The sequence below is a fragment of the Mobula birostris genome, chromosome 5 (genome assembly GCF_030028105.1).
Source record: "Mobula birostris isolate sMobBir1 chromosome 5, sMobBir1.hap1, whole genome shotgun sequence".
Taxonomy (NCBI): Eukaryota; Metazoa; Chordata; class Chondrichthyes; order Myliobatiformes; family Myliobatidae; genus Mobula; species Mobula birostris.
The window spans coordinates 180,259,192-180,269,719 of record NC_092374.1 but is presented as its reverse complement, the minus strand read 5'-3'; the positions used below and the strand labels follow the sequence as shown (position 1 = coordinate 180,269,719).

The 10,528-nt window shown below is 46.1% G+C and overlaps 1 protein-coding gene across 2 annotated transcripts in view; it reads right to left on the bottom strand.

Annotated features, from left to right (window-relative positions):
• Positions 1 to 10,528, bottom strand: part of LOC140198095 (ral guanine nucleotide dissociation stimulator-like) — a 132,726-nt gene that overhangs the window by 103,872 nt on the left and 18,326 nt on the right. The gene's annotated exons all lie outside the window — the stretch shown is intronic.

Sequence of the window (10,528 nt, the reverse complement as noted above, 5' to 3'; positions counted from 1 at the left end):
CTGCCCAGGTGATGGAGCATCCTGAGCTCTTTCACATGCAGTTGGTGAGAGGGGTTCTGCAGGCCGGAGCCCCTGCTTACAGAGCTGGGCTCGGATTTATCTTGCTACCTACCTCAGAGGCTCTATATATAGCACACTCAAAGCAGGCCGAGGTCACGTTATTCATGAGGTTGACGCAAAGTAAATTCAGCACACCCAGGTTATGTAAAACAAAGATCAGTATAAAAATCAGGCTCCTGCGATGCCGTCCCTTTGAATAGTGGAAGGCAGGCTAGGCTCTCTTAAAGAGAGCGATGCTCCCTCTTCACTGTCCCGACACATACTCTCGGGACAGGGGCAGCATGGATTAGAAAGAGAGTAAATTCCCCTCTGCTCTGTCCCAGGACAGAGAGAGTGCTGGTTAGATACAGAGTTAAATTTCCCTCTACACTGTCCCACCACAAGCTCCGAGGACAAAGAGAGTGCAGATTAGATAGTGTGTTAAATTTCTCTTTACGCTGTCCTATCACAGACTCCCAGGGCAGGTTAGATAGAAAGTTAAACTCACCCCACACTTTCCCTGTACACACATTCTGTGCATCGGCTAGACAGAGTAAAAGCTGCTCCTGCACTGTTTCATTATGCCCTCCTGGTGCGCAGTGCACAGTTCAGTTACAGAGCAGATCTCCCTCTGCACTGCCCTGTCACACACTCCCAGGGCACGGGTTATACAGAGTAGATCTCCCTCAGCACTGCCCTGTCACACACTCCCAGGGCACGGGTTATACAGAGTAGAGCTCCCTCAGCACTGCCCTGTCACACACTCCCAGGGCTCGGGTTATACAGAGTAGAGCTCCCTCAGCACTGCCTTGTCACATAAGGTTGAGATCTGACAGAGACCAGAGTAAAAGGAGGACATCCTTTACACAGTCTCCCCTACAGTGGATCTCCGGCGGAACAAGGGTGAGAGGAGCCGTGGGTGACAGTGCGCGGGCCTGACTGATCAACGTGGAGCTGTCCGACGCCGCTGTTTCAGAGGGATGGGACCAGGCCGGAGAAGGGAACTCAGAACTGGAGCACCCTGCAGCAAGCAGTGAAAATCCTGGAATGATGGCATCACCACGGCAACAGTGCAACAAAGCTTGTTCCTGCTCCTGTTGCTTTGTGGTCACAGTAATCGGATCAGCGTTCCCATGAGCACAGCCTGCCGCCAGTGGGATCACTGCCCCTGTGTCTACATAGACTAGAGACTTCAGTTATGGCGAAGAGCTCGGATAGACTGGTCTTGTTTTCCCCAGAGCAGTGTGGTGACAGACCAAAGTAGATAGATTATAAGAGGCACAGATAGGACAAGTCAACGTATTTTACCCATGGTACGGGTATCCAAAACGAAGAGATCATTGAGCTAAGGTGGGAGGAAGGAGATTTAAGAGAGACCTGAGGGGCCAGTTTATGCTTGTTGAGGTAGTTGACGTCAGGAACGTGCTGCCAGAGATGATGGTGGAATCAGATACAATTCTGCAACTTGAGGAGCTGAACAGTTTACGACTTTATTCTCTGGAGCACAGGAGAACGAAGAGAAATCTTACAGAGGCATACAAAATTATGAACGGTGTAGATAGGGTGAACACGTGCCGACTTTTCCCCTCAGGTTGGGTGAGACTAAAACTAGAGGTCATGGGTTTAAGGTGAAAGGTGACGTATATATTGGGAATCTGAAGGGGAACCTCTTCACTCAGAGGACGATGTGAGTGTGAAAGGAGCTGTCAGCGGGTAGATGCAGGTTCAGTTGTAACATCTCAGAGAAGTTTGGGTATGTACATGGATGTGAGGAGTTTATAAGGATATGGTCCAGGTGCAGGTAGATGGGACTAGACAGAAGATTGGGTTGGCATGGACTAGATAGGCCAAAGAGCCTGTTCCTGTGCTGTAGCATTCTATGACTATGACAGCTGCTACATTGAGACAGACTTAAATAGGCAAGGTGTTGAACAACATAGTTCTAATGTGGGGAGTGGGATTAGTGCAGATGAAGTGAAGGACAACACAGACAAGGTGGGCCGAAAGGATGGTCTCGATGCTGAATGACTCAATCATCCTTGTTCATTCTTCCCACAGTTTGTCCAGGGATTCAGACTAAAAGGGGATCTTCCATCATCAGTGGGGTTCCCAGTGAAACCTCAATCCGTGCTGGTGTGAGGGAATGAAAGAGGACATTCTGCATGGCAGACCATAGTGGCTTCTCAGGTTCCAACCCTAGGTCCCTGTTGAGAGAGGTGGAAACAGGCAAGGCTGGCCAACAGGCCTCTGGTGAAGCTGTGTTGGCCCATCCCCTGTACAGTGGATTCTATGGATTACAGACACATTGACAAACTCCAACCATACCGTCAACTTTGGACGATGGAGACAGGAGGTCATCAATGACCTGCTGGGAGGTAAAGGCCCCAGGAAGAAGACGACTTCATAATGACAAGTACAAACAGAAAATGCTGGGAGCACTCAGCAGTTGAGGGAAGAAAATGAAGTCTTGCATTGGGCACTGTCTCACAGCTCTAGAGGCCTGAGTTTGATTCCGACCTCTGGCACTGTCAGTGTGTGTGGAGCTTGCGTATTCTTGCTGGGACCATGTGGGTTTACCCCAGGTTGATCCCGTTTCCTCCCACATCCCAACTACGTGCTGCTCATGGGGTTTGACTGGCTGCTGTAAGTTGCCCCAGATGTGTGGGTGGGAGGTAGAATCTGGAGGGGGGGGGGGGAGACAATGGGAATGTGGGGAATGAAATAAAATGTAGGCGGTATAAATGTGTGGCTGATGGACGGTCTTGACGGGCTGAAGGGCCTATTTCAGTAGAAATCTATGAGTTAAAATTGAAATATTAATTTTTTTTCTCACTCCACTGACGCTGCCTAACCTGCTGAATGTTTCCATCCCTGACATGAAACTTTCACTTTGATCCGCTCTCCACGGATGCTGCCTGACCTGCTGAGTGTTTCCAACATTTTCCAATTTTTATTTAGTACAGATTTCCTGCAGCTGTGTTTTCTGATTTCCATTGTTGATGCCAACATTGGCTTCAAATCTCATTCATCCTTCATCCTGTTACCCCCACCCCACGACCACAAGATCCATTCAGCCTGCTGACCCACCACCTCCACCATTTTCCTGCCTCTTTACTTCTCAGGGTCTCAGTGAATGAAAACCTTCTTCCTGTCACCCTTGTCATCTCTCAGTGACCGAGTAGCCACAAACCTCTGCAGAAAGAGTTCCAAATGTATTCTAAATTTGTGAGCAGTTTTCGGCCCTTTATCTTAGGAATGATGTGCTGCAACTGCAAAGGAGGTTCACAAAAATGATTCCAGGATTGAGCAGCTTGTCATGTGAAGAGTGTTTGATGGCTCTGGGCCTGTATTCACCCGAATTCAAAAGAATGCAAGGTGACCTCATTGATACCTATCGAATGGTGAAAGGCCTTGAGAGAGTGGATGTGGAGAGGATGTTTCCTATGGTGGGAGAGTCTAAGACCAGAGGACACAGCCTCAGAACAGAGGGGAGTTCTTTTAAAATGGAGTTGAGGAGGAATTTCTTCAGCCAGAGATTGATGAGTTTCACAACACCTGCTGCTAATAATAAACCTGATTCTGCTTCTGGAAGCTCAGGCAGCTATACAGTCTGTATGTATATTTAAGTCAGAGGATGATAGATTCCTGCTTGGTCAGGGCATGATGGGATGTCGGGGGGGGGGGCAGGGGTGGTGGAGGCTGGAGTATGAGACTGAGAGGGAAAATGGATCAGCAATGGCTAAGCATAAATGGCCTAATTCTGCTCCTATACAGTGCCTATGAAAAGTATTCTCTCCCCCTTGGAAATTTTCATGTTTTATTGTTTAGCAACATTAAATCACAGAGGATTTAATTTGGCTTTTATGACACTGATCAACAAATAAAGACTCTTTTGTGTCAAAGTGAAAACAGATCTCTACAAAGAGATCTAAATTAATTACAAATATAAAACACAAGATAATTGATTGCATGAGTATTCATCCTCCTTTAATATGACACACCAAATCATCACTGATTTGGTTTTAGAAGTCACATAATTAGTTAATTGGAGATCTGTGCGCAGCCAAGGTGTTTCAATTGATTGTAGTCAAAATATATCTGTACTTGGAAGATCCAACTGCTGGTGAGTCAGTATCCTGGCAAAATTACACCACTATGAAGGTAAAAAAACACACCAAGCAATTCTGCAAAAAGATTATTGAAAAGAGCAAGTCAGGAGATGGATACAAGAAAATTTCCAATCACTGAATATCCCCCAGAGTACAGTTAAGTCAATCATTAAAAATGGAAAGAATAGAAAAAATGGAAACCTGCCTAGAGCAGGCCGTCCTCAAAACCTGAGTGATCGTGTAAGGAGGAGACCTATGACGACTCTGGAGGAGTTACAATCTTCAGTGACTGAGATGGGAGAGACTGTACATACAACAACTGTTGCCCGGGTGCTTCACCAGTCACAGCTTTATGGAAGAGTGGCAAAGAGAATGCCACTGTTGAAAAAAAGCTCACATGAAATCTCAGCTAGAGTTTACCAGAAAACACGAGGGAGACTCTGAAGTCAGCTGGAGGAAGGTTCCATTGTCTGATGAAACCAGAATTGAGCTTTCTGGCCATCAGACTAAGCGCTATGTTTGGCATAAACTAAACACCGCACACCATCCCTACCGCGAAGCATCGTGCTGTGGGGATGCTTCTCTGCAGCAGGCTCTGGAAGGCTTGTGAAGTTAGAGGGTAAAATGAATGCAGCAAAATACAGGGAAATCCTAGAGGAAAACCGGATGCAGACTGCAAGAAAACTGCGACTTGGGAGAAGATTTGCTGTCCAGCAAGACCTCAATGATCTCAAGCAAACAGCCAAAGCTACACAGGAATGGTTTAAAAACAAAAAAGTTAATGTTCTGGAGTGGCCAAGTCAGAGCTCAGACTCAATCCAATTGAGAATTTGTTGCTGGACTTGAAGAGGGCTATTCACTCATGATCCCCATGCAATCTGACAGAGCTTGAGAAGTTTTGTAAAGAAGAATGAGGAAAAATTGCAGTGTCCAGATGTGCAAAGCTGATAGAGACCTATCCACACAGACTCAAGTCTGTAATTGCTGCCAAAGGTGCTTCTACTAAATACTGACTTGAAGGGGGTGAATACTTGTCCAAACAATTATTTTGTGCTTACTTTGTTCACTTTGAGGAGATCTGTTTTCACTTTGACGCAAAAGAATCTTTTTCTGTTAATTGGTGTCAAAAAAGCCAAATTAAATCCACTGTAATTCATTGTTGTAAAACAATAAAGCATGAAAACTTCCAAGGCTGGGAGGTGGGGGTGAATACTTTTATAGGCGCTGTATCTTATGGTCATGTGGTCTAAATAAAGAGATACCTCTTCATCACATCTGTCCTTGGACAAGCCCCAATCAGAGAGTCACAGAAAGAAGGCAAGAACGCAGACAAGCAGTTAAAATGCCAAGGCAGAGAAGGCTACAGAGCAAAAGGTGGTAAATGGGTTCCTGAGGAGATTCACAAGAATGATCTCAAGGAAGAACTGGTTAACAAACAAGTAGCATACAATGACTTTGGGGCTGTACTTGATGGGGTTCAGGTTTGGGGGGGGGTGCTAAATCTCATTGAAATCTACTGGAAAGGCCTAGAGTGAACTTGTTGATGTTTCCATTAGTAGGAAAGTCTGGGATCTGAGGGCACAGCCTCAGAATAAAGGGACATCCCTTTCGAACTGAGGAGAAGAGGGCTTTCTTCAGCCAGAGGGTGGAGAATCTGTGAAATTCGTTGTTATGGAGAGTTGTGGTGTCCTGGTCACTGGGTGTATTTAAGGCAGAGATTGATAGTTTATTAATTGGTTAAGGCTTATGGGGAGAAGGCAGGAGAATGGAGGTGAAATAAAAATCAGACGTGATTGAATGGTAGAATATTCAGATGATTTTCCAATGAGATACCACCCCCCCACCTTCATTCTTCTACTTAAAGGTATCAGACCCGCCTCATGCATTAACCTTTTCATTTCCAAAATCATTCTTGTAAACCTCCTTTGCACCCTCTCTTATGCCAATACATCATTACGTGACCCAAAACTGCTCACAACACTCCAAATGTGGTCTCAAGTCAGGTCAAGTCACTTTTTATTGTCATTTCGACCATAACTGCTGGTACATTTTTACACAGTAAAAATGAGACAACTTTTTTCAGGACCATCTGAGCAATGCCTTACAAATCCCCAGCATTACACAGTTGCTTTAAATTTCGAGTCCTCTTGAAATGAATGCTATCTCAGTGTCTCTTAAATGTCCCAAATTTATCCATCTCTATCAGCACTCCGGCAATAAACTCCAGGTACCTACAACTCTTGGCACAAAAGATAAACCTACCTCTGACATCTCCCACAGACTTTCCTCCACTCACCTTAAAAGTTTATTCTCTGGTATTAGCAAATACGAGTATTCACAAAACCTCTGCATTTTGTCATACTTGCAACTGAACTGATCGAGCAGATAGAGACACACATTACTAGCTGGCTGCTTAGAGAGGTACGATCACAAACTCAGCCACACGTTCCTCATGATGCACCACTGCCCGTGCTGGGTGACGGGCAAAGTTCAAAGTAATCCTATGATCAAAGTGCATGTATGTCACCATGTACAATGGGGAGATTTTTTTATATTTCAGGCATACTCAATAACCATAATGGGATCAATGAAAGACTGCACCAACAAGGCGGACAACCAGCGTGCAAAAGACAACAAACTGTGCAAATACAAAAAAAAAGAAATAATAACAAGATAAATAAATAAGCAATAAATATCGAGGACATGTGATGAAGTGCGCTTGAAAGTGAGCCCATAGATTGTGGGAACAGTTCGGTGATGGGGTGAGTGAAGTTGTCCCACTAGTTCAAGAGCATGATGGTTGAGGGGGAGTAACTGTTCTTGAACCTGCTGGTGCGAGTCCTGAGGTGACTGTACCTCCTTCCTGATGGCAGCAGCAAGGGGAGAGCGTGGCCATTTATCAGTCTGCAGTATGCAAACTGGCGTTTACAAGGCGCCACAGCTGCAGTAGCAGGGCAAGGGAGCAGCTGCAGAGAGCACAGTGTGGGAGGGATGCATGCTTCCAGGTACAAAGAGTGCCTCTCCTACAACCAGTCGGACACATCCACTCAATCTCGGTCACGTGACTGATAGAGATTTGCTCAACAAGGGTGGTAAGGACTGGTACTTCACCTGACAGCCGTCCCATCACGGGTGAGAGCACTGTGGGCAGTTCTGCTCGCCAAGCTACAGGAAGGATGCGGTTAAGCTGGAAAGGTAGCAGGAAAGATGCACAAGGACTGGAGTGCTCATGTTATAAGGAAGGTCTGGAAGAGCCGTAATTATTTTACCCCCACCCCACCCCTCCCAAAGTGTAGGAAGCTGAGCATAAACACGAGAGTTTGTGCAGTTGCTGGAGTAACTCAGGACTGGAAATCACGGAGTCAGAGGTCAGAATAAGAAGGTGAGGAGAAGGGAAGGAGGTCAAGGAGGCCGGTGATAGGCTGGGCCTTGACCTCGCAGATGTATATAAACTCACAAGATGAAAGGTCACAACCTTTTCCCCAGGGCACGAGGTCAAGGGTGAGAGAGAGTATATTTGAAGGGGATACAAAGGGCATCTTTTCCCCCCACACAGAAGATAGTGAGTGTGTGGAATGAGAGAATAGAGGAAGGAGCAACCAAAACCCAGGGAAAAGAGGAAGGAGGGAGGAGCGACCGGAGGAAGTGATAGAGGTGAGTACAATTACAATGTTTAAATGCTGTACAGTTCTATCAAGGACAGGGGGAGAAGGACAAATCAGGCGAGATCTCATGATCTCATGAACTGACTCCAAGACACCAAGACTGGGGATGCAGTGGACCGCCAGAAAAACTACAAGATCTGAGCCAGCTGGTAAAATGAGCTGAAAAATGACAGATAGAATTGAATGCAGACAGGTGTGAGGTGTTGCACTTGTGGGAGGGCCAACCAGCGTTGGACTTGTACAGTGAGCCGTAGGGTACTGAGGAGTGCGGTAGAACAAAGGGATCCGGGAATACAAATACATAATTTCTTGAAAGTGGTGCCATGGGTAGATAGGGTCGTAAAGAAAGCTTTTGGCACATTGGCCTTCATTAATCAATGTACCGAGTACAGGAGTTGCAAAGTTATGTTGAAGCTGCATAAGACACTGGTGAGGCCTAATTTGGAGTACTATGTGCAGTTTTGGTCATCTACCCACAGGGAAGATGTCAATAAGAATGAAAGAGTGCAGAGAAAATTGAGAAGGATGTTGCTGGGACTTATAGGTGAATAGATGAGGACTGTATTCCTGGAAGTGTAGAAGAATGAAAGGAGATTTGACACAGATATATAAAATTGTGAGGGTTATAGATAGGCTAAATGCAAGCAGGCTTTTTCCACTGAGGTTGGATGCATTAAGGGTAAAAAGGTTAAATGTTGAAGGGGAACAAGAGGGGGAGCTTCTTCATTCTGAGGGTGGTGAGAGTGTGAAACGAGCCTTCAGCAGATGTGATGGATGTGGGTTCCATTTCAACTTCTAAGAGAAATTTGGATAGGTGCATGGATGGGAGGCGGTCCAGGTGCAGGTCGATGGGACCATGCATATTAATAGTTTGGCATGGACTAGATGGGCCAAAGTGTCCTATGACTCCATGGTACCAGAGAGCAGTATTACTGACCTGCCCTCATGCTTTGTGTACAGCTTTGCAACCCCACCCAGCAACTGTATGTCCTGGGGTACATGGGTAGGTCAATGCATCCCAGACCAGCAGACTAGCAATCCAGAGGCCTGGCCTTACAACCCAGAGACTGCAGGTTCAAAGCCCCACTGAGTGCATTGATAGCTTTTAATTTTGGATTGATAATCTTGAGTCACCGCTAGTTTTTTCGCAGAGGATAATTGATAGGTGGTTTAATTAATGTCACATGTAAGAGGCTTTGTTTTGCAATCCATCCAGACAGATCATTACAAAATACAAGTACATCAAAGTAGTACAGGGAAAAACCAAAATCATAATGAAGAATATAGTGTTACAGGTACAGGGAAAGTGCAGGGCACACAGACAATAAAGTGCAAGGCAATAACAAACTAGCTTTTGAGGTCAAGAGTCCACTTCTATTATACTAGGGGACCATCCCATAATGAGAGCGGCCATTGTGTGAGTGGGCCGGTGTTTGAGCGGGAGTTGCAGCTTAGGCTCATCAAAGCTTTGGCAAGGAGAGCTTTGGCTGTATGAAGATTTTCTTTTTGTTATTTATTCCTTCTGTCTTTTCTATTACACATTTAAAGCAGTGGGCATGCCAGGCGGGGTAGCAGAATGCTCCTCTTGCGGGATGTGGGAAGTCAGGGAGAGACCACCCCCCACCCCCAGTGTTCCTGATGATTACACATACAAGAAGTGCATCCAGCTGCAGCTTGTTAAGGAGCTGGAGCTGGAGCTGGAACTGGAACTGGACGAACTCGGGATCATTTGGGAGGCTGAGGGTTACAGGGAGGTGGTTACACCCAGGATGCAGGACACAGGTAACCGGCTGACCGCCAGGAGGGGAAAACAGGATAGGCAGCCACTGTAGAGTACCCCTGTGGCCATTCCCCTCAACAACGACATGTATATCACTTTGGATGCTGTTGGAGTGATGACTTAGCAGAGGAAAGGCACAGCATCAGGTCCCCAGCTCTGAGTCTAGCTCTGTGGCTCAGAAGGGAAGGTGGGGAGAAGAGTTAAGCTGTAATGATAGGGGATTTGTCAGTTAGGGAAAGAAAAAGGAGGTTTTGTGAATGAGAACAAGATTCTCAGATGGTATGTTGCCTCCCAGGTGTCAAGGTCAAGGACAAGGACATCTCAGATTGAGTTCTCAGCATTCTTAAGTGCAAGGGTGAGCAACCAGAGGACGTGGTTCACATCAGGACCAATGAGATGGGTAGGAGGGGTGACGAGGTCCTGCAAAGTGAGTTCAGGGAGTTAAATACTAAGTTAAAGTACAGCAACTCCAGAGCTGTGATCTCATGATTGCTACCCATGTCATGTGCCAGTGAGGCCAGAAATAGGAAGATTGTACAGTTTAACACGTGGCTCAGGTGATGGGGCAGGAGGGAGGGCTTCAGATAATTAGATCATTGGGCTGCCTTCCAGGGAAGATGGGACCTTACAGAAGAGATGGTTTGCACCTGAACTGAGGGGGAACTAATATCCTAGTGGGAAGATCTGTTAGTGCTGCAGAGGTGGGGGCGTTAAATTAGAGTTCCGGGGGATGTGGACCAGAGTGCCAGAAGAGATAGTGGATTGGTTGTACAGAAAGATGTTATTAAGCCTACGTACAAAGTCAGGAAGAGGGAGATCGAGCATAGTGGAACTAATGTTCTGAGCTGTGTATATTTCAGTAGAAGGAGTATTGCAGGAAAGTCAGATGAGTTTAGAACACGGTCAGCATGTGTAGCCATTAGTGAGGCTTGGTT